The sequence below is a fragment of the Nicotiana sylvestris genome, chromosome 7 (genome assembly GCF_000393655.2).
Source record: "Nicotiana sylvestris chromosome 7, ASM39365v2, whole genome shotgun sequence".
In the NCBI taxonomy this organism is placed as follows: Eukaryota; Viridiplantae; Streptophyta; class Magnoliopsida; order Solanales; family Solanaceae; genus Nicotiana; species Nicotiana sylvestris.
Window position 1 is genome coordinate 38,661,760 of NC_091063.1, and position 9,861 is coordinate 38,671,620.

The window sequence follows — 9,861 nt, forward strand, 5'->3', positions numbered from 1 at the left end:
GTTGCGCAAGCACCCTGAGCAGGTGTCCATGCTATCATTATTGACAAGATCGGCCGAGCATCAAAAGATCTTACTGAAGACCCTGAATGAGGCATATGTGCCGGTTGAAACCTCGGTGGAGCAATTAGAGCGGATGACAGAAAGATTCTTCGCCGTCAACCAAATCTCCTTCAGCAAGAACGATCTACCCCCGGAAGGAGCAGCACACAACAAGGCATTGCATTTAACAGTCAAATGTGAGGACTACTATGTCAAGCGGGTAATGCTGGATGGGGGATCAGGTGTTGACATTTGCCCGCTCTCCACGCTGCAAAGAATGGAAATTGAGACTGGAAGAATCCGACCCAACAACGTCTGCGTAAGAGCTTTCGACGGCATCAAGAGAGACACCATGGGAGAAATAGACCTGCTGCTGGTCATAGGACCAGTCGAATTTCGAGTCACTTTCCAAGTGATCGACATGGATACGTCCTACAATTTCCTCCTTGGCAGGCCTTGGATCCATGCGGCAGGAGCCGTGCCTTCCACTCTTCACCAAATGGTGAAGTTCGAGTACGAAGACCAAGAGATCGTGGTCCATGGGGAAGACGAACATGCCATTTATCGGGACCCATCCATCCCGTATCTTGAACCGAGAGAAGGGAGCGAACATACGGTCTATCAAGCTTTCGAAGTGGTACTGGCAGAGCAGCACGAAGAGGGAGTACCTTGCCCCCAGCCTTTCTTGTCTAACGCTTCGGTTATGGTGGCTAAAGAGATGATCCGACACGGATTTAGGCCGGGGAAGGGGCTTGGACGAACCCTTCAGGGGATGACAGAACCCATTACTTTACCAGTCATCAAGAAACCTTTTGGACTAGGTTTTAAACCTACTCCAACAGACGAAAAATGGGCAAAGAAAAGGAGAAATGAGGGCTGGAAGTTGCCTCAACCACTGCCGGATTTACATGCGACTTTCGTCAGGCCAAGGTACGCTGAAGAAGAAGATGATGAGGTCTTCACAGCTGAGGAAATCGAGGAAATATGTGGGGCAATGAGGGAAATGCTCTACGAGGTCCACATGGTTCAACCAGGCGAAGGCACGAGCACTGCTGAGATGATGTACATGGGGCCAAACGCCAAACTCCAAAACTGGGAGATCACGCCATTCCCAACTAGACGGAAGTCCGGGTAGACCTGTCCTGCCACCTTTCCTGTATCACAAGTTATCTCCGGGACATGACTTGAACGTTTTCTTCTTTTCAATTGTTGTTCCTAGTTGTAAACGTTGTTGTCTTCCAATTTTCCAAGAAAATATACAAAAAAAATCATCATTGCTTTCCTATTCTTTCTTTGTTCTGATTTTTATTAGTTTTCCTTTCATCTTCCTTTTCAGTCCTAATAATGCGGCTTTAAATATGACATGCTTGCGGACTTCACGCCCAGATCACAATGAGCTATTTAACTGCGAATTAATGAACCCAGAACCAGAATATGATGCGGAAGAGGCTTTTAGGGAGATAAACCGAGAGTTGGAATATTTCGAGAATAAACCTAAGCCAAATCTGAATGACACTGAACCGGTAAACTTAGGAACCCCGGAAGAAGTCCGGGAGACCAAGATAAGCATTCACACGGACAAGAAAACGCGAGAGGCAATAATCCAACTTCTTCTTGAATTCAAAGACGTGTTTGCTTGGTCATATGATGACATGCCGGGACTAGGTGTTGATCTAGTGGTTCACAAATTACCGATTCATCCTGATTGTCCTCCAGTCCAACAAAAACAACGAAAGTTCAAAACTGAGGTCAGTGACAAGATTAAGGAGGAGATCACCAAGCAACTGAAAACAGGAGTGATCCGGGTAGTCCAATATACAACATGGTTGGCAAATGTGGTTCCAGTACCAAAAAAGGACGGGAAAACTCGGGTATGTGTAGATTACCGAGATCTGAACAGAGCAAGTCCCAAAGATAACTTCCCGCTGCCCAACATCCACATCCTCGTTGACAATTGTGCCAAACACGAGATACAGTCTTTCGTAGATTGTTATGCTGGGTATCATCAGGTACTGATGGATGAAGAAGACGCCGAGAAAACTGCTTTCACCACGCCTTGGGGCACCTACTGTTACCGGGTCATGCCATTTGGTCTAAAGAATGCTGGGGCTACTTACATGAGGGCCATGACCGCCATTTTCCATGACATGATGCATCAGGAAATAGAGGTGTACGTGGACGATGTAATAGTCAAGTCCAGGACGCAGGATAATCACATCCAAGACTTGAGGAAATTCTTCGAGAGGCTAAGGAAGTATGACTTGAAGCTAAATCCAGCCAAATGCGCTTTCGGAGTTCCGTCAGGTAAACTTTTGGGCTTCATCGTAAGCAGGAGAGGTATCGAGCTAGATCCGACTAAGATAAAATCTATCAAAGATCTACCTCCCCCGAGAACGAAGAAAGACGTGATGAGTCTTTTGGGCAGGCTGAACTACATCAGTCGATTTATTGCCCAGCTGACAAGCACGTGTGAGCCCATATTCAAGTTGTTAAGAAAAGATGCGGCGATTAAGTGGACAACGGAGTGTCAAGAAGCCTTTGATAAAGTCAAAGAGTACCTTTCGAATCCCCCAGTCTTGGTCCCTCCAGAACCAGGGAGGCCACTTTTCTTGTATCTGACAGTCTTGGAGAACTCTTTTGGCTGCGTCCTCGGGCAACACGACGTAACCGGGAAAAGGGAGCAGGCGATCTACTACCTGAGCAAGAAATTCACCAGCTACGAGGCCAAATACACTCTGTTGGAAAAGACATGCTGCGCTCTCACATGGGTTGCTCAAAAGCTGAGGCATTATCTCCAAGCCCACACTACATTCCTCATAAGCAGGTTGGATCCCTTGAAATATATATTTCAGAAACCAATGCCTACTGGGAGACTGGCTAAATGGCAAATCTTGCTTACGGAATTCGACATAGTTTATGTCACTCGCACGGCAATGAAAGCCCAGGCGTTAGCAGATCATTTGGCCGAAAACCCGGTCGATGAGGAATACCAGCCATTGGATACCTACTTTCCAGATGAAGAGGTAAACACCGTAGAAGTGATCTCGGAGGAAGCTCATGTTTGGAAGATGTTCTTTGACGGAGCCGTGAACGCCAAGGGTATAGGGATTGGGGCAATTTTGATCTCACCTGCCGGTCAGCATTATCCCGCCACAGCTAGACTTCGTTTCTTCTGCACAAATAATACAGCTGAATATGAAGCCTGCATTATGGGCATACATATGGCAATCGATCAGGATGTCAAAGACTTACTGATTATGGGAGATTCTGACCTGATCATCCGGCAAGTTCAAGGCGAGTGGGAAACTCGGGATGTCAAGCTTATCCCATACCGACAACATGTAGAGGACCTCAGCAAGCGCTTTACCTCAATAGAGTTCAGGTATATTCCGAGGTGTCACAATGAACTGGCAGATGCACTTGCTACTCTGGCTTCTATGCTACCCTACCCGGGCAACGCCCACGTCGATCCTTTGGAAATCCAAATCAAGGAAAGACACGGTTACTGCAGTGTAATCGAGGCGGGATCAAATACGCAGCCTTGGTACCATGACATCAAGAAATTCCTGAAGACACAAGAATACCCCGAGCACGCAACTGGAGATCAAAAGAGGACCATTAGGCGACATGCAAGTGGTTTCTTTTTGAGCGGTGAATTGTTATATAAGAGGACTCCGGACCTCAATCTCCTAAGATGTGTCGATATCGAGGAAGCGAGAAAGATCATGCACGAAGTACACGCAGGTGTGTGCGGACCTCACATGAACGGGTATGTCTTAGCGAAGAAGATCCTTCGAGCAGGTTATTACTGGATGACCATGGAAAAGGATTGCTTTAGTTTCGTTCGGAAGTGTCATCAGTGTCAGGTGCACGGTAATTTGATTCATGCACCTCCCACGGAACTGCATCCCATGTCCGCACCTTGGCCATTTGTCGCTTGGGGCATGGACGTCATTGGACCAATTGAACCAAAGGCTTCGAATGGACACAGGTTTATACTGGTTGCCATCGATTACTTCACAAAATGGGTAGAGGCTGTCACTCTCAAGTCGGTCACCAAGAAAGCTGTGGTGGATTTTGTACACTCAAATCTTATCTGTCGCTTCGGTATTCCTGCGACTATCATTACAGATAATGCAGCAAACTTGAACAGTCACTTGATGGGAGATGTGTGCGAGCAATTCAAGATAACACACAGGAATTCCACTCCTTATCGGCCAAAAGCCAATGGTGCTGTGGAAGCTGCAAATAAAAACATCAAGAAGATTTTGAGGAAAACAATACAAAGTTCCCGACAGTGGCATGAGCAGTTACCTTTTGCATTATTGGGGTACCGCACTACGGTACGCACATCGGTGGGAGCGACTCCTTATCTTTTGGTTTATGGGACCGAGGCCGTAATACCGGCAGAGGTAGAAATTCCTTCGCTTCGAATCATTGTCGAAGCAGAAATCGAGGACAGCGAGTGGGTTAAGACTCGGTTAGAGCAATTGACGTTGATTGATGAAAAGCGGATGGCTGCAGTTTGTCACGGACAGTTATACCAACGAAGGATGGCCCGTGCTTACAACAAGAAAGTCCGACCCCGGAATTTCGAAGTAGGACAATTGGTACTGAGGCGTATTCTGCCGCATCATGAAGAAGCAAAAGGAAAGTTTTCCCCAAATTGGAAAGGCCCATACATCGTAAGGAAAATATTGCCAAGAGGAGCATTGTATTTAGGTGATCTCGAAGGAAATGACCCCGACACAGCAGTAAATGCAGATGCGGTCAAGAGGTACTACGTCTAAATCATACTCCAATAGTCCTGACACGTTGAAAATGGCGAAGATGTTTATTCCCCACTACTCCCAAAAAAAAAAAAAAAAAAAAAAAAAAAATACCCAATTCTCTCTACCAACTTTTGAGCCGCTTACAAAACAAAAAGAAGAAAAACAAAACAAAATTGATTGAGGCCTGAACTACGTTTGACTTGATTCCGAAAGGATACGTAGGCAGCCTCTCCCTGAGGTTCAGTCACACCAACAATAAAATCCCATCCACCCTGAAATTGAAAACCGGGGCACATCGAGTAGTTGAGAAGTTAGTATCACTACCCCTCTTTACCAAGCACGAGCCTTCAAATCAATTACCAAATATGGTGGGGAATCAATAAGCATCACAAACGAAGACCGTCACACTCTAAATGGAGAGAGATAAAATGAGAGAGTCTCGGCGGTGAAAACCTTCGGGCACCACGAGGCGACGGGAGTAGAGAAACCAAAATGAGAGATCTTGTTTAGTAAAAACTCGCAAAGAGTGCTATCAAGCGATGATAGGAAGAGAAATGAGAGAGGTCAACCAGCGAAAACCCGCAAAGGGCGCTGTTGGCCGAAAAGGAATGACGCCACCCCAAGAAGGTCTCGGCAAAGTTCCACCGGTTTTGGAATCACAGATCTGTTCTGGTTCAGGAAAACGCAAGTTCATGGAAGGTCGGACGTCCAGTCCAAAGAGCATGTCATGTCATTTAAAGCCAGCGTTATCTTCCTCAGATAAGTCTTTCTCGTCCCGAAAAGGGTATTCCTTTTCTGATTTGTTTTCCCTTGCTTTGTTTCTTTTCGAATCCCTTTTGCATTTTAACCCCGAGTTCAGGACACATCGGAAAGAGCAGGTGGCAGGTTTGTTTGCACGGAATCCCGTCTCATGAAGGAAAGCACCTCATCTCGTTAATATGATTACCCAAGCATGATGAATCATGACGTCCCGGAGTAGAGGAAAAAGAGAGAAATCTTGAAATCTTCCTCAGCAAGTCCACCTTCGGACAAATCCCCACAGAGTCTCCCCCTGTACAAAACCCCACAGAGCCTCCCTTTTTGTACAATCTCCCACAAAGTATCCCTGTTGGAATTTCATCAGCACATCCCCAGCGAGTTCTTTTGTAAATATTCCCCAACAAGCTTACCCCAACAAACCCTGGGAAACCCGTTTTGAAACCAAAACCCAGCATACCCCATTGTACAGAATCCGCACAAAGAATCCACTTTGTAAATATTTCCCCCACATAGCTTCCTCTTGTACAAGCTTCCACAGAACACCTCCAATAAAATCCCCATTGAGAACCTTCAATCAAAACGGGACAAAAAGAAAAAAGGGCCTTACGAGGCAAATCATCACAGAATCCGGAAATACAAGCCTGAGCAGTCTAAAGGTTTCGCCGTTCAATTCAATCAATGGCAGGATTTCGCAACAGAAGTAAAGACGCAACGAAGCAATTGGGAACGATCAAGGTCACCAAACCGACCGTCATTTTCGAACTAACAATTGTTCTTTGTCTGAGAAATTGAAACAGGTGTTAATCCAAGACAACCGTGCAAGAAGCAGGTGTCGCCCAAAGAAGAAGGTACACGGGTACAAGAAACATTTTGGCAATAAGGAATTCACTCGAAAGGTAGGTTTCCACGAAACTCCCTTTTATCTTCTACTAAAACAAGAAAATTCAAAAAAAGAGGTCGCTTAACTTTGTCCCCAGCCAATCAGTATTAGGGTTTTAAACCCTAAACTGAATTTTCCTTTTGGTCAGCATTAGGGTTTTAAACCCTAAACTGAACTTTTTCCTTTCAGCCAACATTAGAGTTTTAAACTCTAAACTGAGCTTTTCCATGCAATCAGCATTAGGGTTTTAAACCCTAAACTGAATTTTCCTTTTAGTCAGCATTAGGGTTTTAAACCCTAAACTGAACTTTTTCCTTTCAGCCAGCATTAGAGTTTTAAACTCTAAACTGAGCTTTTCCATGCAGTCAGCATTAGGGTTTTAAACCCTAAACTGAACTTTTTCCTTTCAGCCAGCATCAGAGTTTTAAACTCTAAACTGAGCTTTTCCATGCAATCAGCATTAGGGTTTTAAACCCTAAACTGAATTTTCCTTCTAGTCAGCATTAGGGTTTTAACCCTAAACTGAACTTTTTCCTTTCAGCCAGCATTAGAGTTTTAAACTCTAAACTGAGCTTTCCCATGCAGTCAGCATTAGGGTTTTAAACCCTAAACTGAACTTTTTCCTTTCAGCCAGCATTAGAGTCTTAAACTCTAAACTGAGCTTTTTTCATGCAAATCAGCATTAGGGTTTTAAACCCTAAACTGAATTTTCCTTTCAGCCAGCATTAGAGTCTTAAACTCTAAACTGAGCTTTTTCATGCAATCAGCATTAGGGTTTTAAACCCTGAACTGAATTTTCCTTTCAGCCAGCATTAGAGTTTTTAAACTCTAAACTGAGCTTTTTCATGCAATCAGCATTAGGGTTTTAAACCCTAAACTGAATTTTCCTTTCAGCCAGCATTAGAGTTTTAAACCCTAAACTGAGCTTTTCCATGCAGTCAGCATTAGGGTTTTAAACCCTAAACTGAGTTCTTCCTTTGATCGGCGTTAGGGTTTTAAACCCCAAACCGAACCTCTCCCCAACTAGCCGGTGTTAGGACTCCAGTCCTAAACTGAGCATGCATATCCTCTTTCATCAATTTTATGAACTTCCTGGTGAATAATTAACGAAATTTTCCTAGTGAAACTGGGGCAGAAAATTTCGTTCGTTTGTTTGTTTTTTCCCGCAGGCCTAACCTCGAGCTACACGGATCGAAATGACCCACGAGATGAGTCTCAACTCAAAATAAAAAAAAAAATATATCAGAGTGAATGGGGAGCAGATCGACTCCAACGTTTGACTAAGGTCCTAAACCCTGCCAATCGTGTCTCACTCAGTGTCCCAGAGGTTGAACGAGTCGCCGCAACTCACAAGCATCAAGATTCAGATCGGAGTCTACAAGCAGGAGCAACTAAGACCCAAGATCAAGTCGTAAAAGAATCATAGATAGGAATCTTGTAACTAGCAGTTGACATGCATATAAGTAGTTAGTTCAGTTTCCAATGTTCGTTTGGGTGTAATAAGGCGGTCAGTGACGTAGCAGTGACAACAGCAACAGCAGTAGCAGCAAGCATTGCCATCCCATGGTAGTCTACAAGCAGGAGCAGCTACATTGAGTGTGTGTTTAATTTTAATTTGATTTTTTGGCTTAGTTTTGTTTTAAAATAAATAAGAAAAAAAATATATTGAAAGGACCCCTTCCCTCCCGGACTTGGGCCAATTTTAACAAAATTGGCCCAAACAAACAGCCCAAAACCCAGGCCTGCCCGGTCCAACACCACCTGATGCCCAGAGAATTCAAACGACGTCGTTTTGGTACAGTTTGATTTGGGCCGTTGATCTCAAATTGATCAACGGCCAAGATCAATTCCCCATAACCCACCAATAAACCCGACCCGTCTCACCCGGACCGACCCCAACCCTTTACCCTTGAAACGACACCGTTCCACTTAAGCTATCAGATCCAGACCGTAGATCTAGATTGATCTAACGGTCGAGATCAACCCACCCATTAACTATATAAGGCCATAATCCTACCCTGCCCCCCTATCTGAACCCCAACCTTCGTCCCCAAACAAACAGCCCTAAAACCCTAGCCGCCCCTGCGTACTTTCACCATGAAAGCCGGCAGCATGGATGCCGGTGACCTTCCCCTTAACACCCTAGAATCCCCTTGCCTTCCTAAACATGAATCCATTAACCCTGTAGTTCGAACCCCTCCCCACCTTCTCGAATCTTCATTTGAAGATTCGAGTCGAAACTCGACCTACACAGTTTAACCCCAGCTTCACACCAGATACTCCCCAGACCCCCCTCGTGACCAAACCATACTTGGTTTGGTCCGAATCTGACCAGGGAAGCCTGAATCCCAGATCTAAGTTTGAAAATTTTGTGTTCCTCCGTCATTTGGTTCAACCAAAGAGATTAAGGTCTAATGGACTTTAATCAAAGTGTTTCTCATCTGAGAAACACTTCGTTTAAAGTCCGTTCAGCCTTAAGAAAGGCCTGGCCAAGTCCGAGTCGAGGTCTTAATTTTCAAGGTTTAAGGTGAGTTCTTTCTTTTCTTTATTTGCTTTGGTTCGTTTGATTGTTGTAAGGGTCTGTTCGTTTTCTGTCCTTGACTTCTATCAACTGGTCTTCAACCGTTTTGCCTGAACTTCTGTTTGTTTGTCTAAAATCCCCCCCTCCTGTTCTGATGAAACATATGTATTTGTTGTACAATAATTGAGCTTCAAATGTTGACTGAGCAATTGGTTCCTCAAGTACCACTTTGCTCAGTCAGTATAATTCGAATTATGGGTCGATACTGTTAAATGTCGGATTTTTGGTTACGATTGTGTATGTTAATGCTAATATAGTCGAGTCGACATGTGTCGTCAATTAATCTCAACTGTCCGAACAATAACAAATCGATTTACTTCTGCTAAGCATTTGTTGAGTCAATTAAGAACCAGTTTTTGTTTACTTATAGTTGTTTGGATTAAACAGTAATGTAAAAAGATTTGTTTGGTTTAAATTCTGAATTGGAAGGCATGTGCACTCGTGCACAGCAGGTGCATTAGTGCACCTCATGTGCTTTGTGCACAGCCTGTGGCCTGCATAAAGGCCTTTGTTAAGTTTTAAACAATTTGACAGCATATGCTGTCAGATACATTCCACTGCCCATACTTGGCTTTAGTTTAAAGAAGTATTTAAACTTTTTAAAAGTGAAGTCTGCCAGAGAAGGTTGATGGGGTTTAATACTTAATTAGCTAAAGTTTGGAACTAAAATGGAAGGCACATGGGAGGGGTACGGGGATATTCTGAAAACAGGCTGTTGAAAGAGATAGTTTTTGAGGTTTATAAAGGCATGGACATACAGAATTAGAGACAGAGATTGAACCTTAGGAGAGCTGGAAATACATACAAATAAATACACATAGACAGAGAGA